At 51.6% G+C, this 23916-nt stretch overlaps 1 protein-coding gene across 9 annotated transcripts in view; it reads right to left on the minus strand.

Moving 5' to 3' along the window:
* Nucleotides 1-23916, minus strand: part of RBFOX3 (RNA binding fox-1 homolog 3) — a 519235-nt gene that overhangs the window by 136205 nt on the left and 359114 nt on the right. For 3 of the 9 annotated variants that reach the window (XM_032178879.2, XM_032178882.2, XM_032178881.2), the window contains exon 4: nt 9902-9941. The exons of the other annotated variants lie outside the window; for them this stretch is intronic. The gene's annotated coding sequence lies outside the window, so the exon portion shown is untranslated. The remainder of the gene's footprint in view (nt 1-9901; nt 9942-23916) is intronic. 9 annotated transcript variants of the gene reach the window in all.

Here is a 23916-nt window from a genome sequence, read left to right on the forward strand (position 1 = left end):
CCATGTTGCCCAGGCTGGTCTCAAACTCCTGACCTCAAGTGATCTGTCCACCTCAGCCTTCCAAAATGCTGGGATTAAAGGCATGAGCCATGTACCCAGCCCCCTGGATCAATTCTGTAAGTGCTCAGCCCAGTGCTCTGTTAATGGATTGACTCTGGAACTCCGCACAGCCAAGGGGAGCATGTGACCATGCCTGGAGGACCCACAGACCCCAGCTGGGTAGGGGGCTGCTGGGCAGAGCCGGAGGGGGTACTGGGTCCCTTCTGCCTCATCAGCAAGTCCACAAATGTGTGTGAGGTGCCAACTGCAGGCTGGGCCCATTCCACACCAGGGACCCAGCTTTGAACCAAACTTTTAACCTTCCTGCCCTCCTGGGCTTTACCCCATACTGGGGAGGAGAGTCAACAAACATAATTAATGAGAAAATTTTCTTGCATGTCAAAGGGCGATAGTGGTGGGGGAAGCGGGATGGGGGTCTGGGAGGTCAGAGGAGGGGGCTGCAGTGTTCAGTCAGGTGGTCAGAGTAAGTGTAATTGATGAGGTGATGTTCAGACCCATCTGGCTGGGCCCAAAGAAGGGGCTCTGAGACTCTCTAGGGAGAATATTCCAGCAAAAACAATACCCCTGGCAAACGGCATTCCACATCATGGGGATGTGTCTAGCTATTTGGGGAACCAGCAGGGTGGCCCCTGGGCTGGAGTAATGAGAGTGGGCGGGCAGCAGTGGGAGAAGTGGTCAGATCATAGGAGGTCCTATATGGGAGGGTGTTGTGAGGACTTTGGCCTTTCTCCAAGAGAAGTGGGAGTCACAGCAGGATTTGGAGCAGAGGAGGAGCACAGTCCAACCTGGGACCCCCAACAGCACATTCCCTGAATAGGAAGTGGGCCAGGTGTCTAAAGATGGACCTCATGACCATCTCTGCTCAGCCTGAGGACTTTGTAACGGTTGGTATTCATGGGGAGGTGGGGATGGCTTCCTGGCCTGGTTAGCAGTCACCTGCCTGCTATACTTCCCACCGTGGTCAAGAGGATGCATGGGGTCTGTGACTGCACCCAGCGTGTCCTGGGCATCGCCCCGTGGAGCAGAAGGAGCCTGGGATGTGGCAACACTCAGCCCTGAGCTCAAATTCCAGACCAGCCACTGTCCTGCTGGGCAGCTTTGAGCAGATTACTTAACCTCTCTGAGCCTCCATTCCCTTTTGTAGAGTGGGGATGGCAATGTCTACCTTCCTGGGGTGACTATGGGGGTTTAGCAGTCACCAAGGTGGAGGGTCTGGCACACAGGTATTGGATAAAAAAATCACATTAATCCAGGGACATGGGCATTTGCAGGTACGTGAGTTAGGAAAGAGGGAGCGTGAGGCTGGCAAACTTCTACACCAGCCTGAGACTGGATAAGGACAGACTCCAGCTCTGACAAGTTGCTTGGGAGGCTCTGGGACCTGCCAGGCCTGGGGGAACCCACTCAGCATTCTGGGCAGTGACCTCTCACTCTGGCCTGCGAGGAGCAATTGCAGAAGCAGCAGAAGGCTGCGGTGCCTCCAACCCCGCCTGGCTCCCCTTTCTCCCTCCCACATCTCTTCCCTCCCTCCTTCCCTCTCCCTCTAACTCATCTGCAAGCGCCAGCCAGTTGGCAGGCTGGACACTCAGCAAAGGAGCCATGGAGACTTCTTGCTGGTTTTGGCCAAGACCACCAGTTCTGTGTGTTGAGTCCCCAGAGGCTAATTCCAGCAGAGGAGGGACAAAGTAAGTCCTGAGAGGTCCAGTGAAGCAGCGAGCCAGAGAACACCCACAGAGGCAGGCTGGGCCTCAGTTTCAGAGTGGTTTCCCCTTTTCTTCCGGGGCCGGTGTCCTTTGATCCCATGGACCAGACAGAGGTGTCCCCATGGATGTCAGAAATCCAGCTCACCCCTAGGAGGGGGTGAGTATCGTTTGAGCGTCAGCTCGTCCAGGGCAGGGGCTTTGTTTGGCTCCTTGTTGCATCTCAAGCATGTCATTTGTGCGCACTGCACAGGAGATGAGCAGGTCTCTGATGCCACTGGGGGACTCTGCCACAGAGAAGGATTCAGCACGGGGCCCTGCTCATTGTCGGCTGGCTGGGGGATGGCGGCATGGGGAGGCTGACTGGTGGGGGTTACTCACTATTCCATGGCTTATAACTGGAGCACATGTGATGGCCAAGAGGCAAAAAGCAAAGTACCCAGGAAGACCCTGACCAGCCTGAGGGATGCAGGCAGGTGGCCTCAGTGTCCAGGTGAGGGTGGGAGAAATCCAGGGGCAGGGGAAGGTGTGCTCGGGGCCTCTGTGTTGGTTTTTCCTCCCGAGCTGGTAATGCCAAGGCCAGTGAGGTCCTGAATTGTAGCCATCACATTGCAGGGACCTCCACTTTGCTTAGTGGGAAGCAGATAGGTACTGCAGCTTTTTAGCCACCAACAGCGACAAAACCCGCCTTCTTTGTGGACCTCCCCCTGTGAATCCCCTGGAAAGACAAGGGGCCCAGCAGTCAGCATCAATGTAAGGCCTGCAGGGTCAGAAGGACCCAGGTGTGGGCAGCCAGGCCAGCCGGGGACGCATGTCTTCCCTGCCCTTCCTCCATAGGAGGGAGCCTGGCCTGCTCCTCCTTCTAAGCTGCTCACAGGCCTCTCTCGTCGCCTGTTCTGTCTTAAGTGGGATTGTGTCAAGACCTCACTATCTCGCCTCTCCCCCCTGGTGCTATCCGTGGGCTCTCTGCGTTCCCTCCGGCCTGTGCCTTGGCAAAGCCATCCGCTCTGGAGCAGGCGGGGCGGCCATGAAGCCTGAGAGAGAGGTGTGTGTCCTGCCCTCTGCACCGTGACGCCTCCCGCTGCCTGAAAACCAGGGAGAAATTACTCTGCCCAAGCGGAACACACCCGGACAAGCCTCCTCTCCAGCTGTAATTAATACTCTGGGGAAAACACGGACTCGGGGTTTTCATACTTCCACACAAACACACACACACTCACAGATTTCTTTCCATTGTCCTCCGATCCTATCTCAAATGTTTAATGTCCTGCTTCTTTCATGGGTAGCACAAAACCACCCAACTGGATACGTCCAGAAAGCCGAGGGAGACACCAGGGACCCTCTTCAGGTTCCACGATGCAGAACTTGAGCATTTGGGAGCTGATTTGCCAACAAGCAGTGCCCAGGCTGCATCCCTGATGTGCAGCAAAGCAGCTTTGGCTTCTCAGAGTCAGAAATGGCCATGAGTTTGGGTTAACCCTTTGCAGTCAACATTCTGGGGCATTGCTCTTTATTTCCCCCATCACGGTAGCCTAACTGATGCACTAGTCCAAACACGTGTGCACATACCAAGCGCTCCTGCCACCTGACTCATTACAAAACACTCTGGTGAGGCAGGAGCCTTGCAGTCCCATGAAGCTAGGCAGCTAGCAACTCTGACATTGGAAATATTCTCTCAAAGGACAGGAGAGGGCCGGGCGCAGTGGCTAATGCCTGTAATCCCAGCACTTTGGGAGGCCGAGGCAGGCGGATCACTTGAGGTCGGGAGTTCAAGACCAGCCTGGCCAATATGGTGAAACCCCATCTCTACTAAAAATACAAAAAAATTAGCCAGGCGTGGTGGCATACGCCTGTAATCCCAGCTACTTGGGAGGTTGAGGCAGGAGAATGACTTGAGCACGGTAGGCAGAGGTTGCAGTGAGCCGAGACTGTGCCATTGCACTCCAGTCTGGGTGACAGTATGAATGAGACTCTGTCTCAAAAAAAAAAAAAAAAAAAAAAAACAGGAGAGCTCAAGTGGGCCAGGAAGGGTGGAGTCCTCTGTGTTTCCCACTGGTCAGAGAGCTCCTTTGGGGTGGCATGAGGAGGTGCGGATGGGAATGGGCTCAGAAATTCAAGCCCGTGAAATCCACAGTCTCCTATGGGGAGGCTTGACTTCTCCAGGGAAATTCTCAGTGTGAAAAGAAGCCTGAACAACCAGGGCTGTGGTCTTGCCTTGGCCACTTCCAACGTGGGCCTGGGCAAATAACTGACCCATCCTAAGCCTCAGTTTCCTCATCTGTAGAATGGGGACACCATTCTTGCCTTCTGAACAGGCCTGTTGTATGGATGACATGGGATGGCAGGTTTCACTTGTGATGACATGTGTCCAAGCTCCTTGTCAGCTGGAGATGCTGTGCCCAGATAAAGGATTGGGTGTGCCTGACTCAGCTGAGGCAGGTGCAGGGACCATGATTTGGAAGACCAAACAGGCTAAGCTTCTCATGGGTCCTCCTCAGCTATTCTCACTGGGGGCAAGGGGGGTGCAGCCTGGAGGCACGGTGACATGCAGTGATGATGAGGGTGGTTGGGTTGCTGGTGGCCTCTAGGTTCCCTTCTCCCCAGTTTTCTCAAGTTCCTCACCACCCAGTCTTTCAGAGGCTTGGAGGCATTGTTTTTCTCTCACTTTCTCTCCTTATTTACTTATTTATTTTTTTTGAGATGGAGTCTTGCTTTGTCACCCAGGCTGGAGTGCAGTGGTACGATCTTGGCTCACTGCTACCTCTGCCTCCTGGGTTCAAGCAATTCTCCTGCTTCAGCCTCCAGAGTAGCTGGGACTACAAGGCACCCACCACCACGCCCGGCTAATTTTTTGTATTTTTAGTAGAGACGGGGTTTCACCATGTTGGCCAGGCTGGTCTCAATCTCCTGATCTTGTGATCCACCCGCCTTGGCCTCCCAAAGTTCTGGGATTACAGGCGTGAGCCACGGCACCCGGCTCTCCTTGTTCTTTACAATCAAAATGTTCCTGAGAAGAAACGCTGTGAAGCAATCTTGCTAAGCCTTTCCAGAGCTAAGTTCTGGCTCCTGCAGAGCCCTCGTCATTGAGGAGAGGAGGCTGTTCTCAAGGCATGGGAGGCAAAGGTGTCTGTCTCTACACTAGGACTGTGTGTCCCAGGCTCAGAAGTGCTTCTGACAGCCCTGTAGCTCATCTCCTTCCACCCCGCAGGGGACTGGGGACAAGGGCCAGGCCCAGCCTGTGTATATGCCTGGGTTTGTTCCAGCAGCCGGGCAGTTACTGCAGAGACAGATCCGGTGTAAAGAAGAAAACAGTTCTGCTTTTGGTCAAGATGGAGAAATGAGGACTGATGTGCCTGCCTCCCAGAACAATAACAACAAGCTGAAGACTAGTTTCCAAGACACTGGACAAGATACAGTGAAGGGCAGTGATCCCCCAGTGCTGGTCATAGAGGAGCTGCATGGTCGTCCCAGCTGACTGTCTCAAGGAATTTTTCAAGCCATGGTGCAGGGACCCCAGGTCAAGCCTGGTGTACTCCAGAGCTGAGAGGTGGGGAGCCAAGGTGGCTGGACTTATAAGACAGAGCAATGGGGAGAAGACAGCTGGACAGAGAAAGAGCTCTACAGATACTCAGAGGGTCCCACTGAGTACTCAGCTGAGTACTGATCAGCACAAGCTTTGGAGAAAACCACCCAAGGTTGAGGCAAGAACTCCCTGGAGGGATGAAGGACACAGCACTCGGTGCCCTCACAGGGCCAGAGTAGCTCAGTCCTCACTAGTCGGATTGGAACAGGAACTCTTTACTGTTCATGGGGCACTGGGTAGAGCATATGGAGTCCTGCCTTAGTAACAGGAACAATCAGACCTAGGATAAATACAGCCCCGGGCACATCGGGGCTGTATTTATTGTAGAAGAAAATTGCCTTTGTTAACATAATCATTTATATGGAAAATCTGATGGAATTGACACAAAATCTACTAGAACTAGTAAATAGATTTAGCAAGGCTATGGGACACAAGATCAATGTACAAAAAATCTATTTTATTTCTATACACTAGCAACAATCAATCAGAAATTGAAAGAAAAATACCATTTTAAGAAGCATTAAAATATGAATGACATTGGCATAAATCTAAGAAAAGATGTGCAAAATGCATACACTGAAAACCATAAACCATTGATGAAATTAAAGAAGTTCTAAATAAGTGGAGAGAAATACCTTGTTTATGAGTCAGAAGGCCCAGTATTGTTAAGATGTCAATGATCGCTGTATTAGTCCTTTCTCATGCTGCTATGAAAAAATACCCAAGACTGAGTAATTTATAAAGGAAAGAGGTTTAGTTGACTCACAGTTCCACATGGCCGGGGAGGCCTCAGGAAACTTACAATCATGGCGGAAGACACCTCTTCACAGGGCGGCAGGAGACAGAATGAGCACAAGCGGGGAAATACCAGACACTTACAAAACCGTCAGATCTCATGAGACTCCCCCATTATCACGAGAACAGCAGGGGTAAAAATGCTCCCGTGGTCCAATTACCTCCACCTGGCCCTGCCCTTGACACATGGGGATTACAATTCGAGGTGAGATGGGCATACCAATCCCTCAAACTGACTTACAGATTCAATTCAATCCCGATCAAAATCCCAGCGGGCATTTTTTTTTCTTAGAAATTTACACACTAATTCTAAAATTCATATAGAAATGTAAGAGGCCTAGAAGAGCCAATACAACTTTGAAAACGAAGGACAAAGAACGGGAAGATTACCTGGTTTTAAGGCTTACTAGGAAGCCATAACAATCACTGTAATAGCTGTGGTAGGACTGGCATCAAGACAGCACAACAGATCCAAGAAACAGAATACCAAACCCAGACATAGACTCACACACACATGACAACTGATTTTTGATAAGACTGCAGGGACAATTCAATGGGGGAAAGGATGACCTTTTTAATAAGTAATAATGAAATCATTGGACATCCATATGGAGAAAAATAAACTTCAATCTATAGCTTGCCCCATGCACAAAAGCTAATTCGAGATAAATCATGGAACTAAATGTAAAACCTGAAACTATAGAAGATCTAGAAGAAAGCATAGAAGAAAAAAACTCTTTACTTCTTAGCAAAGAAGACATAATAAATGCCAAACAACCACACGAATAGATTCTCAACATCATTAGTCACTAGGGAAATATAGATTAAAACCACAGTGAGCTACCACTATACACCTAGTCGAATGGCTAAAGTTATGAAGACTGACAACACCAAGGGTTGCGGAGGCTGAAGAACTGCAATTCTCACCCACGACTGGTGGGAACGTAAAGTCGTGCAACCACTTTGGAAAACCGTTTGGCACTTATTTAGGGCGTTAAAATACACTTACCTTGAGATGCAGCCATTTCACCCAAGAGAAAACAAAGAATACATCCATGCACAGACTTGCACACAAATATTCACGGCAGCTTTGTTTGTAACAGCCCCAGACTGGAAACAGCCCAAATGTCCTTCAAGGAGTGAATGAGTCAGCGCTTTGTAGCTCAATCCCAGCGTGGAATACTACTTGGCCAGAACAATGAGAAAAGTATCTCTATGTCCAACATCACAGAGGAACCTCTGGATAACTATGAGAAGCGAAAGAAGCCCAGCAATAAATGACCACAGATGCTACGATTCTATTTATATAAAACTCCAGAAAATATACATATTCTACAGCGACAAGAAGCAGAGTCGGTGCTTGCCTTGGAAGAGGGGATTGGGTGGGGTGTGAGGAAGAGATTACGAAGGGGCATAATGTCATGGTTGGGGGTGATGAATACATCCATTATCTTGATTGTGATGACGGTGTCATGGGTATACATATACATCAAAGCTTATCAAATTGCATACTCTCTGTGAAGTTTATCATACTCCCATTGTACTTCAATAAAGCTATTTAAAAAACAAACGTGCAAAAATCCAAGTTTACAGGGCCAGGCAAATGACTGCATCAATACATAGAGTGCAAATGGATTCCTTTTTTTTTTTTTTTTTTTTTTTTAGGTGGAGTCTTGCTGTGTTGCCCAGGCTGGAATGCAGTGGTGCAATCTCGGCTCACTGCAACCTCTGCCTCCCGGGTTCAAGTGATTCTCGTGCCTCAGCCTCCCGCATAGCTGGGATTATAGGTGCCTGTCACCATGCCCGGCTAATTTTTATATTTTTAGTAGAGACAGGGTTTCACTACATTGGCCAGGCTGGTCTTGAACTCCTGACCTCAGGGTGATACGCCCGCCTTGGCCTCCCAAAGTGCTGGGATTACAGGCGTGAGCCACCACGCCTGGCCCCACAAATGGATTCTTTATTCTACAAATGACTCACCTGGGGGCTCCTTCTGATGCTTTCCTGTAAAATAGATTCCGTTTACAGCGGTGGCTTCTCAGGAGGCGGCTGTGTGAAGGCTGCTGCCCTCCTCGTGGTGAACACCTGGGGGCGCCTGTGAGGCCAACACCTGGCGGCCTTCCTGTCTCCTCCCACGGAAAACTGCATCTAACCCTGACACACAGGGGCAGCCACTCGGTAGGGGGGACCCTGTTACACACGGCCCACTGTGGGAAGCCTGAGGCCATGTGAAGGGGACCCCCTGGGCTCTGTCTCTGTCCTTTTCCTGCTGGAAAGCCGGAAAGCAGGGAGCAGAGCCCGAGCTGCCCCTGCCCGCAGCCCTGAGTGGCTCCGAGGTGACCTGCTGCTAGGACGGAAGAACCCGGCTCAGGTCTAGCTCCAGGCCATTTGGTCAGTGCCCACTTCTGAGCCGAGGGTGGGCTTAGGGCAAACGCGGTACAAAAAACAGTGCCAAACTTTTCTAGTTTTGGCTGAAGACTTCATACTCTGACGAATCTAGTTTCCGGTCCTGATGTTTGAAAAACGCAGCACTGGCCTTGTGCATACACCATCCAAGACTCAGGACCTAGCAGAAGAGAGGCCACCTGAGGGCCGATGGCTGCCAATACGTGGCAAGTCTGCATTTTCTAATTTTGTTCACACTAAATATACATTACAGATGATCTCCAACTTAGGAAGGTTTGACTTACCATTGACTTTGAATTTTTCAACTTTATGTTCGTTGGGTTTATTGGGGGCATTAAATGCATTTTTTTTTTTTTTTTGAGACAGAGTCTTGCTCTGTTGACCAGGCTGGAGTGCAGTGGTGTGATCTCAGCTCATGCAACCTCTGCCTCCCGGGTTCAAGCGATTCTCCTGCCTCAGCCTACCAGTAGCTGGGACTACAGGCATCCGCCACCATGCCGGGCTAATTTTTGTATTTTTAGTAGAGATGGGGTTTCGCCATGTTGGCCAGGCTGGCCTTGAACTGCTGACCTCAGGTGATCTGCCCACCTTGGCCTCCCAAAGTGTTGGGATTACAAGCATGAGCCACCACACCCGGTCCATTAAATGCATTTTTGACTTACAATATTTTCACCTTATGATGGGTTTATCAGGACATAACCCCATTGAAAGTCCAGAAGCATCATACTTGTATAATAATCTCCCCAAAGTAAACTCTGCAAGTGAATCCGTGGAGGGGGTCAGCCATAGGTGGGTAATGGGGGTTGGAGGTACGGAGCAATGGACCAACGGGCTCAGGCGGTAGTAGCCGGTCCCCCAGCGAGGGTCAACACTGGGAACTGAGCCGATATCTGAAGCCCCTTCCCCGAGGAGACCAGGCCATGGAGACGAGTCGGACCACCCTGGACCAGCAAGCTGGGGCTGCCTGAGGGATGGGTGGCCATGCATGGAGCACCTGGGGTGGGGGACATTGGGGTTGGGGGAGGGAAAGGATCAGGAAGGTGGTGACATTGCTTTTTGGGCCGGCCAGAATTGCCTAAAACATTACCCCATTTATCCATTTCCCTTTCAGCCCCGCCGGCCCCCCAGTCCTGCCTTTCCCCGCACATTTTGGGCTTGTCCATGGGGGACAAGAGAAGACCACACAGAGGTGCTAAATGGCGCCAAGCCTTCCCTCCACAGCCCCCAAACTCTTCCTCCCTCCAGTGGCTGGGAAACCCCAGAAACTCCTGGCTTTCATTATCAGCAGCTCCCAAGATGTTCAACATGCTCATATCTGTCAAAAACTATTCAGGAAAAATAGAGAAAGTCTTTATACCTTTTATTCAGCCAATTTTCCCCGAGGCACTCTGGGCTCTCTAAGAAAAGAAAAAGAGAGAAAGGAGAGAGAATCACAATCAATGTTGTCATCATGCATCTGGTTGCTGGCGACGCTATTTGCTCATCAACTAGGGAAGTCTGGAGGTGGAAACATTATCTCCCTGGGAGTGCGAGGAAACCTGCCTGGGTTAACCTCTGGCTGCCATCCGCATCTCAAGCATGGCTGGGAGGCAGCGTTTAGATAACAGGCAGAGATAAAGCAAAACAGGGCATGGTGGACCGGCCACCCCGAGGTTTCAGACTCATTTTCTCTGCGACTCTGGATGTTCCTTTCTTTCCCCCACCTCAAACTCCAAGCAATCCCCTTCCTCTTCTCCTAGCACTCCCCAGCCTGGTTTGGGGTTGTCCACAAACTCAGACCTTGTGGCTTGTTGATGGTGACGTTTAGTTTCACACTGGGTTTCCTCTGCCATGCCGTGGGGATTTGCTTCCTCCTCCAGGTGTAGGGCGGGGGTCGCTTTGAGTGTGGTCATGGCATGCACGTTCATTTTATTTATTTATTTGTTTCTGGAGATGGAGTCTCACTCTGTCGCCTAGTCTGGAGTGCAATGGCGCGATCTTGGCTCCCTGCAACCTCTGCCTCCCGGGTTCAAGTGATTCTTGTGCCTCAGCCGCCCGAGTAGCCGGGAGTACAGGTGTGTGCCACCATGCCCAGCTAATTCTTTGTATTTTTAGTAGAGACGGGGTCTCGCCATGTTGCCCAGGGTGGTCTCGACCTACTGAGCTCAGGCAATCCACCCACCTCGGCCTGCACATTCATTTTATATTATTAAAGAAAAGTCATTTAGCACATTCTAAATCCCACCAAACACATAATTATAGAGGTAATCGTTGTGTGTTATTGTGATCAGGTGCACCTACCAGCGGCAGGAACAGCTCAGTGATACAGACAGACTGGCAAGGACCACCACTCACTCACTTTATAATCCAGAGCCTGCGGCCAGGGTATCCGCTCCTGCCTAAGTCACAAAGCTAGCTCACCGGGGCCTGGGACTTCACACGAGTGCCTGGACACCTTCCTTTTCTTCGTAGGTCATTGTTTAGAAACAAAGGGGTATGTGTATAGTGTGCTTTAAACAAACTTAGATTTCCTTCCTTTATTTTAGTAATGTTTCATAATTTTCTGTGTACATGACTTGCACATTTTTTAATTGTGGTAAAATATACATAATATAAAATTTACAATTTTAACCATTTTCAAATGTACAATTCAGTGGTATTGAGTATATTCACACTGCTGTCAATCACCACTGCTCTCTGATGCCTGAATCTTTTCGTTACTCCAAAAGGAATATCCATACCTGTTAAGACACCACTCCCTGCCCCCAGCCTCCCGTGCATATGAGTATGTGTGTGTATTTTTTTAAAACTTAGTGTAAAAAAATAAAAGCAAGTGAAAAGCTTCTGGAATTGAAAGACGGTCAGACTGGGCCTCTTTCTTCAGATCTAGAAAAATCACCACCACCGTCTTCATCCACATCACTGTAAAAAGGTTACCATGTGTTCTCATTGTTCAATTCCCACCTATGAGTGAGAACATGCGGTGTTTGGTTTTTTGTCCTTGCGATAGTTTGCTGATGGGGTGGGGGGGAGGGGGAAGGGATAGCATTAGGAGATATATCTAATGCTAAAAGACAAGTGTGTGCAGCACACCAACATGGCACATGTATACATATGTAACAAACCCGCACGTTGTGCACATGTACCCTAAAACTTAAAGTATAATAAAAAAAAGGTAAAAAAAAAAAAAGGTTGCCACAGTCATTTAGTTTGCATGGTTTGTGAGCCAGGCACCTCCCATACATTGCTTCATTCAGCCCTCCCAACATAGTTTGCATAGTTTGTGAGCCAGGCACCTCCCGTACATTGCTTCATTCAGCCCTCCCAACAGCACTAGCAGGCAGGTACACTTCTTACTCTTCCCATTCTTCAGATAAAGAAACCAAGGCCCCAGCTGGTGAAGTGACTGTGGCCACAGTAACTGGGTCAGCCGGCCCATCCCCCAGAGCAGTTTACCCGATCTGCCTGTCTCACCCACAGGTGGAAAGAAGTACCCCACCCTGTGGGAGGCGAGAATGAACGTGGCCACAGAACACCGAACTGCACAGGGTCTGGCTTCCCTGCTGGAGTTTGTGCAGATCACAATGGCAGTATTGGATACATCATAGGCGGGCCCCTCCCAGCCGCATCAGGGAGGGCTATGGGCCAAGGAGCAGCTGAACCTGAACTGGGCGCTGGGCGGGCCATTTCCAAGGTGGCCTCGTGGAGCCCCTGTTCTCCTCCCCAGTAAAATGGCAAAGGTAACTTCTGGCCCCTGGAGCCATTTCCACACACAGCTCACAAAGTGACGCTGAGAAGGCAGGTGCGATTGGAAGGCACTGCCACTGAGAGTCACTTTGAAAGGAAATGTGTCATCTGAGCGGCTTGCATCAACTGCTGCCTTCGTTAATTTGGGGGATTTTTTCTTTTTTTGAGACGGAGTCTCGCTCTGTTGCCCAGGCTGGAGTGCTACGGTGCAATCTCAGCTCACTGCAACCTCCGCCTCTCAGGTTCAAGCGATTCTCCTGCCTCAGCCTCCGAAGTAGCTGGGATTACAGGCATGCACCACCGTGCCTGGCTAATTTTTGTATTTTTGGTAGACATGGGGTTTCACCATGTTGGTCAGGCTGGTCTTGAACGCCTGACCTCAGGTGATCCACCCGCCTCGGCCTCCCAGAGTGCTGGGATTACAGGTGTGAGCCACCACACCCAGCTGGATTTTCTTATTGGTGATTTCTTTTCTTGAAGTGAGTTCTTCCAATTCAATACAATTTGGTTCCATTGAATCCAGCCCCACTGAACAAACACACAGCCGGGCATTTGGATCTGGAGCCAGGTCCGGAGCCTTGGAAGGGTACGTCTGTGGCTCCGCTGGAGGCAGGCTCGGGCCCGTGGGCTGAGAAGGTGAAGCAGGACTAAGCCAAAGATTCAGGGCTTCACCTCTCTTCCCGAACACCTCCGTGTCCCCTGTCCTTTCTCCTCTACTGGCCCAGACTCTGTTGCCAAGCCCTTAGATTTCCTCCCAGCAAAATAACTCTTTTTGGCTCTGGAATTCCCAGTCTTTGGGCCACATCAGCCCAGATGGGAGCTGGCAGAGCTCCCTGTTCACCCCACCCCATCCACCCCAGCTTCCCTGCCTCTGCCAACCCTTCTCTCCTGAGAGATGGCTGGCATCCCTCGAGTTCTCTTAAATGTGTCACGCACTTACGAGTGTCTTTATTTGGTCAAGGTGAAATATGTCCTACCTGCACTGTGTGAACCCCGGGGTTGCAGTGGCATCTGGAGGCCCAGGGGCTGAGCCGCATTTCAATCACCAAAACAGTCCCCATTTTTGAAAGCTCCAGAACTAGAGGGATGTTCAAAGAGCCGGTCGAGCCTGATGCCTCAACCACAGGGTCCAACCTGTTTTCCTGGCTCTTCGGGCCAGGAGCTCCCCGAGCCCAGCTTCGTCCTCCATCCTTTCACAGAACCTCCAGGGTCATGCAATTCCCTGCACCTCCCCAGAGGCCCTTGTGCATGGAAAGGAAGGTGGTCTCTGTGCAGAGCAGCCCACAATTTGGGAGCAACCAACTCCTGCGGTGGCCTGGTTGCCCATCCCTGGGATGGCGCCTGGCTTCGTGTTTCTGAGCTGAATGTCGTCTCCCCTCCTCTTCTGCACTCCCGGCATTTTCTATGTCTCTGGTCCCTGCCCTACCTACCCAATCCTGGGGGCGGGGGAAGGAGAGAGGCCCCCCGGGTTCATTCCCATTCCACGGGCCTTTTGGATGACATCCCAGGGGCGTGCTCCCAGGGTCATGAAACACGGAGCTGATTCTCAGCCTCACTGTTAGCAAACACTGCTCTCAGCCGCTCAGCGGGATAATCAATTATGGTAATTTTTGCCTCCGTGAATCAGGTTCATGGAGGAACACAGGGATCAGCACAGTGGTGCTGACTTCCCCAACTGCACGTGCAGTCACGCCCTTCAGCAAAGCCCAGACGGAGCAAGACCCGCCTGCCAGGCTCAAATTCACTCCACACTCCCAGAGTCCACTCCACACTGCCCACTGCCCCCAGGAGACGGCGGGGCACTGCACAGCTCCGCACTTTTCCCGGGGGAGCAGGGAGTGCTGTGGTTGGGGTGAGTGCCCAATGTGGAGCCCCTGGTCTGCTTTCCCACTAGACTGTGATGCCCCCACGGGCAGAGGCCATATCTTAGAGGTCCTGGTATCCCCAGACACTGGTGTGGGGCCACCATGCACCAGAGGCAGTGGATGTTTGCTGAATGAATGAACAAAGGAATGAAACTGTAACAGGTAAGGGTTTGACTCCAGAGGTCAGAGCTGGACCCCTGTTTTGAAGCATGGGATTGGATCCTTTGAGAATAATATTTGCTCTTGGGGAATCTCAGCCACGGATGTGCATTTATCCACCTGGAGAGGCCTTTTCTCACATTCTCCCTCTCTGTCCTGTCTCTCCTTTAGGCCCCTTGATTCCACCTGGCTCACATTTCAACCTCCCACCTTCCCACTAGTCCCTCCAAAGATGAGGTCCTTGTGGGCTTTTCCCTGCGATTCTCCTCAAAGACATGTTATTCTGTCTTTATTGAACTCCATCCAAAGGACGGAAGTCTCCCACCTCCCAAAGCCTTTAACCCTAGCTGTCTTCTGTCAATAAAACATTTCATTCTTCAGAAATTAAACTGGGGCTTGCTTGTGTGGCCCTTGAAATGAAAAGCACACGTGTGCAACTCATCGTTAGTGGATCACGCAAGACAACTGGCCAGAAAAAACCGCTCATGTCAAAATCAGACCACTCCCACTCATTGGTGGCCCTTCAGCTTTGCCGTCGCACACACATCCCTTCTTTCCCCAGATAGATGCACGGAACAAGCGGAACACGGATTTCTGCATGGATGTATCCCCGGCTCTTTGATAAAGTCAATTTCTTAGCAGTGGCCATCATGTCTCTTATTTATTGAGCATCTACTGTGTCAGGCACTGAATATACATCATTGACCCCAAGTCAGCCCCATCAGGGACACATTCCTACCCTTGATACCAAGATGAGAAAAAGGATATTCTGATGTTTCTCCTGGTCTGTTTCACTTTATTTTTTAAATTTTTCTTTTTTTTTTTGAGATGGAGTCTTGCTCTGTCGCCCAGGCTGGAGTGCAGTGGCGCAATCACAGCTCACTGCAAACTCCGCCTCCCAGGTTCACGCCATTCTCCTGCCTCAGCCTCCCAAGTAGCTGGGACTATAGGCACCCACCACCACGCCCCGCTAATTTTTTTGTATTTTTAGTAGAGACGGGGTTTCACCATGTTAGCCAGGATGGTCTTGATCTCCTGACCTCGTGATCCACCCACCTCGGCCTCCCAAAGTTCTGGGATTACAGGCGTGAGCCACTGCACCTGGCCTAAATTTTTCAAATAAAAAAAAATTTTTTTTTGAGCAGGATCTTGCTCTGTTGCTCAGGCTGGAGTGCAGTGGCACAATCATAGCTCACTGCAGCCTCAATCTCCTGGGTTTAAGTCACCTTCCCACCTTAGCCTCCCAAGTAGCTGAGACTACAGGCATGCACCAACATGCCTGGCTGGCTGGCTATCTATCTATCTATCTATCTATCTATCTATCTATCTATCTATCTTCTATCTATCTATCTATCTATCATCTATCTATCTATCTATCTATCTATCTATCTATCTATCTATCATCTATCTATCTTTTTTTTTTTTTGGTAGAGATTGGGGGGGGTCTCAGTATGTTGCCCAGGTTGGTCTTGAACTCCTGGCCTCAAGTGATCCTCCCACTTCGGCCTTCCAATGTGCTGGGGCTACAGATGTGAACCATGGCACCCGGCCTGTTTCGCTTTAAGTTTGAGCCCTCTGCATAACGCCATCCTGCACTTCTGGGGAGGTGATATATGGAGATTCCATCATTTTGGGACACCTGCACCTCTTCTTAACTCCACTGGCAAGGACAACTGAATCAGCCACAGGTGATGGCTGGGAAGAGGGGCAGGGAAAAATGGGGCCTGTCCTGGTGCCAGGGTTTAGGGGAGCACATCTAACTGATGTTGTTGTGGAAGGTACTGAAGAAGGTGGCTGTGACCACGTGGAACTGTTTGTGCAGGAGAAAGCTTGACTGTCTGAAGCAGGGAGTTGGTTTTTGTCACTTTGGCTGCCATGATAATACCATAGACTGCGGCTTAAACAACAGAAATGTATTTCTCCCAGTTCTGGAGGCTAGAAGTCTGTGATTAGGGAGCAGCATAGTCAGGCACTGGTGAGGGCTCTTGTCCTGGCTTGCAGACAGCCGCCTTCTCACTGTGTCTTCACCTGGCAAGCAGACAGCGTGAAAGCAGGCTCCCTGGTGTCTGTTCTTATAAGGGCACTAATCCCATTGCCCAAGGGACCCTCCCTCATGACCTCATCTAACCCTAATCACCTCCCAAAGGTCCCATCTCCAGATATCATCCCTTAGGGGGTTAGGGCTTCCAAATAGGAATTTTGGGGAGTGACCGACATTTACTGCAGCACACACAGTTTCCACGTATTCACTCGATTCTTTGCTTTCTTTCCTTCCATGTTTTCCTAAATGTGTAGTGACGGTGCTTGGACCTAGTTTATGGTCAGAGTAGATTTATTTGGCATTGTACGAGTTCCTGCAGCAGAGGCACTGGTGCCAGGAAAGACCTCGGGAGCTCTGGTTCCCAGCGTGCTGCTGCTGCTGGTGGAGGGGGTGCTACCTGAGGAGCCCTGGGGTGGGAGGCAGGCCGTGTGGAGGGTCCTTGAGGCAGCTTTGAGAAATTCCCCATGCACCACTCTCTTGTTGCGTTACTTCGGATTTTATGGAGTGATCCGTTTATGCTCTTTCCCTAAAGGGAACTGGAGGTGAAGGGTGCAATTTTATAAATAAAAAATCAACTGTGGGTGGCTTAAACCTGGCTTGTGATGGTGATCAGAGCAGGAGAGCCACATCTATTTAATGTGATGTTTTCCTCCTTCTGAATAGAAATTTGCCTTTAGAGAGGAAAGGAGGGGAGAGAAGAGGAGAGGGGAGGGAAGGGGAAGGGACCATGGGGCAGGAGAGGGCAGGGGAGGGGATCTGGCTTATGGCTCTGAGCCATAAACTGTCACCATTAGGGAGACTGGGGAGTTCTGGCAGGTTCTGGCCATCACAGTGGTCGCTGGAGTGGCTTTGGGTTCTGAGCACACAGCCCATACTTAGGCCTGTGGGAAGGGCCACCCCCTTACTGGGCCTCCACAGGGCAGCAGGGCAGGGGTTAGGGGTTATACGCTGTGCTCAGAGCAGTTTTGCCTCCTCTCCCAGGAAGCCCGGGCAGGGCTCCACAGCAACCTGCCTGGAGTCCCACCTTCAAGGTCCTTCCAGGCACTCTAGGCCTTTAGCTGTGCTCCAGTGGGGCCTCACTCCTCCTCTGCCTGCGTGGACACTGTTGTGGGCCCCGTGACAGCAGCATGCACACCTAGCGCTTGCTCAATGCATGCCAGGCTACCTGCTGGGGACTGTGTTTTTCTGGGGTTATGCCATTGATGATGTCATTTCAGCTTTACAACCACCCCAGGGGGCAGGTACTACGATCACTTCCAGTTTCCAGACATCAAATCTGAAGCTTGGGGAAGTGAAGCAGCTTGCCCTAAATGCCACAGCTGGTAGTGGTTGCAGCTGGAGTTTGCGTCGAGACCCACCTGACCACAAACCTGTGCTTAGAGCTGATTATTCTCCTCAGGCCGAGCACTCCCGGATAAACCCTGGAGCGTCAGAGTGAGCAGGGGGCAAACCAACGTGGCCCCGGGAGCAAACCCACTGTGCTACTTTTGCTCATTGCCAGGTCTAACTCCAACCTGCCTCCCACCCCAGGACATGTGCAGCCTCAACGCCCAACATCAGCCATCAGCCCAGACCTTCTGTGGCCAGTTGACTCTTCCAGCTGTGCTGAGCTTTGCAAGGCCCATGTGCCTTTGCCCAGGGGTGTCATTTGGGACTGTGGAGCCGACCACAGTCAATTGCTTGTTTGATATATTAGAGGTTCTGTCTGGTGGGATGAGGTCTGCAGGCACCTGGCTGCCCTCAGGTGGGAGGGCATGGGGAAGGTGCTGGCTTTGCATGAGCGGAACTTAGCACACACCTGTGGACTGAACTGAACTCACTGGCCTACCTCTGAGCACCCTTGACAACACCCAAGCTATGCCACGGACACCACAGCGTATCTCCAACCTGTTCCCGGGTCAGCCAGGCTCAGAAACAGAAGCCCAAAGAAGGAATTTTGCCAAGGTTGACACAGCTTCCAAGGGGCAGAGCCAAGACAAGAAGGCGCAATGCCACCAAACAGATGGCAGTGGAGGAGACAGAGACCCCACTGAGGATGCAGAAATGGCTTGCGGGCCCAGAGGCAGAGGGCAGGTGGGAGGCCCAGTGTGGCATCTCTGCCCTGGAGCATCTCCAGACAGGCAAGTTTCAGGGGCCAGAGCCCAGAGTTGGGTCATCTCAACAATCCATAGACACCCTCGGCCTTCTGCACGTGGAGGAGATGCCACTGCATGGGGCAGAACGGTGTCCCCAGAGTCCATGTCCATCCGGAATCTTATTTGGAAACAGGCTCTTTGCAGATGTAATTAGTGAAGATGAGGTCATAGTGGAACAGACTGGGCCCTACATCCAATGCCCGGAGTCCTCGTCAGATGAGGAGAGGACGCAGAGGGACATGCATTGGGAGAGGGTGTGTGAGGATGGAGGCGGAGACTGGAGTGATGTAGCCACAGCTAGGGCGCGCTGAAAACTGCCAGGGGACTTGAAAAGACAAGGAAGGAACCTGCCCAGAACTTTCAGACAGCATTGCCCTGTGACACCTGCATTCCAGACCTCAAGGCTCCATCTCCAGTGTAGTAAGAGAATAAACTTCTGTTGTGTGAAGCCTCCCAGTTTGTGGTCATCTGTTATGGCAGCCACAGGAAAGTCACCCACCCACCCTCCCCACCTTCAGGGCAGTGCCAGCGAGGGCTGCGGGCGCACGGTGGGCCTGGGTTTCACCCCCTGCCTGCACCCTACTCACTCTGGGCTTGGTTCCCAGAGCATGGTGGCCCTTTCTTCACGGTCATTGCTCTTCCATGACTTCTCCATGACGTTATTCCTGACCACGCAAACACTGTCTCACGTGCCCCTCCTAGAGCCTTCTCTTCTCCCTTTCTCTTTTCTTTCTTCTTTCCTTTCTTCTCCCATTCCTTTCCTTCCTTCCTTCCTTCTTTTATTCTCCTTCCTTCCTCTCTCTCTCCTTTATCCCTTTCCTTCTTTTCCTTCCTTCTTTCATTCTCCTTCCTTTCCTTTCCCTTCTCTTCCCTTTCCTTCCCTCCCTCTGTCCCTCCCTCCCTCCCTTCCTTCCTCCCTCTCCTTTCTTTTCTTTCCCTCCTTCCTTCTTTCTTTCTCCCTCCCCCTTCCCTCCTCTCCCTTTCCTTTTCTCTTTTTGTTTTTCTTTTCTTTTTGAGACAGAGTCTCACTCTGTTGCTCAGGCTTGAGTGCAGCGCCATCTTGGCTATCTGCAAACTCCGCCTCTCAGGCTCAAGTGATCCTCCCACCTTAGCCTCCCGAGTAGCTGGGCCTGCAGGTGTATGCCACCACACCCGGCTCATTTTTGGGTTTCACCTTGTTGTCCAGGCTGGTTTGGAACTCCTAATGGGGCAGACTAGAGGGACCTAGAGGCCACATGCCACGGTGGCCTCACACAATCAGACCCCGAGAAAGACCATTCAGACCAAAGGACCCCCAGAAAATGGTTTTTCCTTTGACGTTTATTTGGTAGCCACTTTTTTGGTTTGAATTTTTTGTGGTAAAATGCCCATAACATAAAGTGAACCATTTTAACCACCTTTAGGTGCACAGTTCAGTGGCATGAAGCACCTCACACTGTTCACCCATTCCCACTGCTCACCCCAACTCCCACCACCCACCCCCACTCCCACCGCATACCCCCTCTCCCGCCACTCACCCCCGCTGCCACCGCTCTCCCCCACTGCCACCGCCCCCCTACTCCCATCCCCCACCTCCGCTCCCGCTCCCCACCCCCGCTCCCACCCCCCACCCCCGCTCCCGCCGCTCATCTCCAGGACTTCTTCATCTCTCCAAACCAAAGCTCTGTCCCCATTAAACACTCACTCTCCACTACCCCCTTCAGCCCCTGGCAACCCTCATTCTACTTTCTATCTCTATGACTCGGCCCACTCTAGGGATCCTCATTTACGTGGAATCAGATGACGTGTGTCCTTTTGTGCCTGTGGCCATTTTACTCAGCATAATGTCCTCAAGGTTCATCCCTGTTGCAGTCTGGGTCAGAATTTCAGTCCTTTGTGAGGCTGAGTGATATCCCATCATATGGATACACCACATTTTGTTTATCTATTCGTCTGCAGGTGAACATTTGGATTTTTTTTTTTTTTAGAATCTCACTCTGTCACCCAGGCTGGAGTGCAGTAGTATGATCTCAGCTCATTGCAACGTCCACCTCCTGGGTTCCAGCGATTCTCCTGCTTCAGCCTCCCGAGTAGCTGGGATTATAGATGCACACCACCACGCCTGACTAATTTTTGTATTTTAGTAGAGACGGGGTTTCACCATGTTGCCCAGGCTGGTCTCGAACTTCTGAGCTCAGGCTATCCACCCACCTCGGCCTCCCAAAGTGCTGGGATTCCGGACATGAGCCACCACACCCGGTGGAACATTTTGGATTTTAATCCATTTTTTAAGACAATGAGAATCATGTCATTGGCCCCGTTTCCCATTTTGCTTCAGCCACGAGCATGTCAGAAAAAAAAAATTGTTGCTCAACCTTGCTGGTTGTATGGAAAAGCCCCACTGCCTCATTCTCCTGCCCTCTCTGTCTTCCATTGTCTGACCTTGACTTTTATCTGCTGACGTGCTTCTGTCTGATTTTATGTGGCTATGACAATGGAAAACCATCTATAGAATGAGATGGACACAAGCTGAAACGACCCTGCCTCAGGTCATTCTCCAAGTTCTCCCTGATGCCACAGGCGGCTGTGTGCCTCCGGGAGAGCCACCTTCCCTCCCTGCCTTGCAGCCAGGCACAGGGCACAGCGCTGCATGAGAGGAACAGTCCCCACTCCCAACTGCTCATGGACTGTGGGCCATGGACACCTTTGGGCTTCTGGATTTCTTGGTCACCTCCCCCTGCTGGTGTCTGATTATGCTGAGTAGGCTGTTCTTCCTTCTACTGTGAACCTAAGGGAAGCAGAGTCCCTGTCTGAGCTGCCCTCTCCAGAGCTGGCACTGCACGCCACATTCCCTCCAACACTCCGCTGAGACAGAGTTCAGCAATGATGGTGTCCGGATGGCCGTCCAGTCCCCACTTGGCTGCTGTCTGCTGCACCTGTCCCCCTGCTCCCGAGTGTGGAGAGCCAGCCTGGCTATGTTCACAGGCACAGCCGGGATGTCTCTCCTACGCTGGTGAGATCTCAAGACCTATCCAACATCCCTTGGAGAGATGGAAACTCTTTGAGACCTGAAGAGGCACCACCTCTCTGCAGAGAGGGATGTGGCTGGACCAAGGACGCGGCCTCCCAGCAGAAGTGTTGCGGGGGCTGCTGGGTTTGGTCCTGCCCAAGTGTGGCTGTGAGCAGTGCCAATGGGATGGGGGTCGGGGGAGAACGGCGGAGACAGGAAAAGGAGCCGAGTTAATACACAGGGCAGATGGCACCACTCAGCACGCAGGCAGCTGGAGAATGCAGGCTTCTTAGATGAGCGTGTTTCATTATCGATAATTTAGACATGTCCTTTCTCCTTTGGGAGATGGGCAAAATCTCATTTCCTGAGCAAATCCTCTAAGAAACCAACCTGTTCATTCCTCTAAGATTTTCAGAAATCCGTCTCCATCAACCTACTCACAAAATAAAAGTAGCTAATAGGCCAAGTGTGCTGGAGGCTGGGTGCTAGAATGGCTGCTCTGTGGAGTTCACGGGAGCCAGGCGGGGGTCCGAAAAATGCCCAGGACGGAGGGTGGGAGAGATAGCCAGCTCATCTCCCCATCCTGGCTGGCTTCGGTAATGCCACAGGTAGACACACAGAGAAAACATAATCATATATTTTTTTTTTTTTTTTGAGACAGAGTCTCACTCTGTCACCCAGGCTGGAGTGCAGTGGCACGATCTTGGCTCACAGTAACTGCTGCCTCCCAGGTTCAAATGATTTTCCTGTCTCAGCCTCCCGAGTAGCTGGGATTACAGGTGTGCATGCCAAGCCCGGGTAATTTTTGTATTTTGGGTAGAGACAGGGTTTCACCATGTTGCCCAGGCTGGTCTTGAACTTTTGACATCAAGTGATCCGCCCACCTTGGCCTCACAAAGTGCTGGGATTACAGGAGTGAGCCACCACATCTGGCCTCCGTATTGTTTTAATTTAAGGCAACAACTAGATAAGCATTTGTAGAATTAGAGAAAAGCAATGCAGAGTTTTGCATCTGGGGAAAAATCACAGGGTGGGGCATCTGCTGCTCTTCCAGCGCCAGAGAAGAGAAGGCAAGGCAGGACCCTGGCTGTGCTTGGAACTTAGATCTGGCAGTTGATCCACGTTCTGAGTCAAGCTGGGATGGTTGGTAAACCTCCTATGGGTTACTCAACGTCGAAGTGCCTCAGTTTACTCCCCTGTAAAAGCGGGGGTGACAGCGGGACCCACCTCTAGGTGTGGGGATGAAAGGCAGCCCAACCCTTAGCACAGTGCCTGGCCCACAATGGGAGGGAACAGAGCCACCCGAGGCAGTCAGAGCAGGAGCTGCTCAGGGCTGCAGTGAGCTCTGGGGGGCAGATCCTGGGCTGTGGGTTTCACCCAAACAGGGCAGAAGGGGCGGGGCTCTGCTCTACCTCAGGGGCACAGGAGAGGGAGGGACATTTGGAACAAACCCCAAGAAGACTTCTGCACCTCTTGGCCCCAAGTGATGAAAAGGCTGGTGGCTTTGTTTTATTTGTGTGTGTGTGTTTTTTTGTGTGTTTGTTTTGTTTTGTTTTGTTTTTTTGGAGATGGAGTCTTGCTCTGTCCCCTGGGCTGGAGCGCAGTGGTGCGATCTTGGCTTACTGCAACCTCCGCTCCCGGGTTCACGCCATTCTCCTGCCTCAGCCTCCCGAGTAGCTGGGACTACAGGTGCCCATCAAGGGCTGGTGACTTTGAAGTGATTAAAAGCCAGGGGTCTGTCCCTGGCAGGGTGGGGGTCTTAGAGATTTTGGTAGGATTCACTTGCACCAAGATGCCTTCTACCCGCGAGGAGTCGCAAAGCTGAATGAATGCAGCGTCATTTCCACGTGTTAAACTGCACTCCCCAGCCTCAGCTAGTTTCCCTGGGAGGTAATGATTTTCGAAACAAAACCAAGAGCAGCTCCCATGGGCAACCCTGGGCCTGTGCTCGGTGTCCCCCACAGTGACGGCCGGAGTGCTTTGCACGTCTCCTCAGGAGGATTCTCGCTCCACAACCCTGTCGGGGGGTGCTTGTGTCCCTAGGCACAGATGAGGAGCTAAGGCAATGGGGGTCCCCGTCAATTCACTCTCTTTGGGGACTGAGGCTGGCAGGGAGTGTTGGGTGTTGTCACGCAGAGCCATTCAGCATCCAGCCTGACTTAGCAGCAAGCCCCAGCTCTGCAGAGATTCTCCGTCTTAGAGGCCTCAGAGCTCTGCAGCCCAGTGGGCAGCTGGAGGGCCCACATCCACTGCCTCTTTTGTGGGAGGGCCCCTGCCTGCCACTCGCCAAGCCCCCATTCTGAGTTGGGACCTGCCTCCATAGGCTGGGATGCGGTGGGGTCTTCAGCCAGCAGGGCCAGAGCCCAGAGCGAGGCTGTCCTCCCTGGGTCGGCAACGCCGCCTCGCTTCCTGCAGCTGACAAAGGACTCCTGAGACCACAAACCCTCCCAAGCCCTG

This window comes from Hylobates moloch, unplaced genomic scaffold (genome assembly GCF_009828535.3).
Source record: "Hylobates moloch isolate HMO894 unplaced genomic scaffold, HMol_V3 SCAFFOLD_15, whole genome shotgun sequence".
Classification (NCBI taxonomy): domain Eukaryota; kingdom Metazoa; phylum Chordata; class Mammalia; order Primates; family Hylobatidae; genus Hylobates; species Hylobates moloch.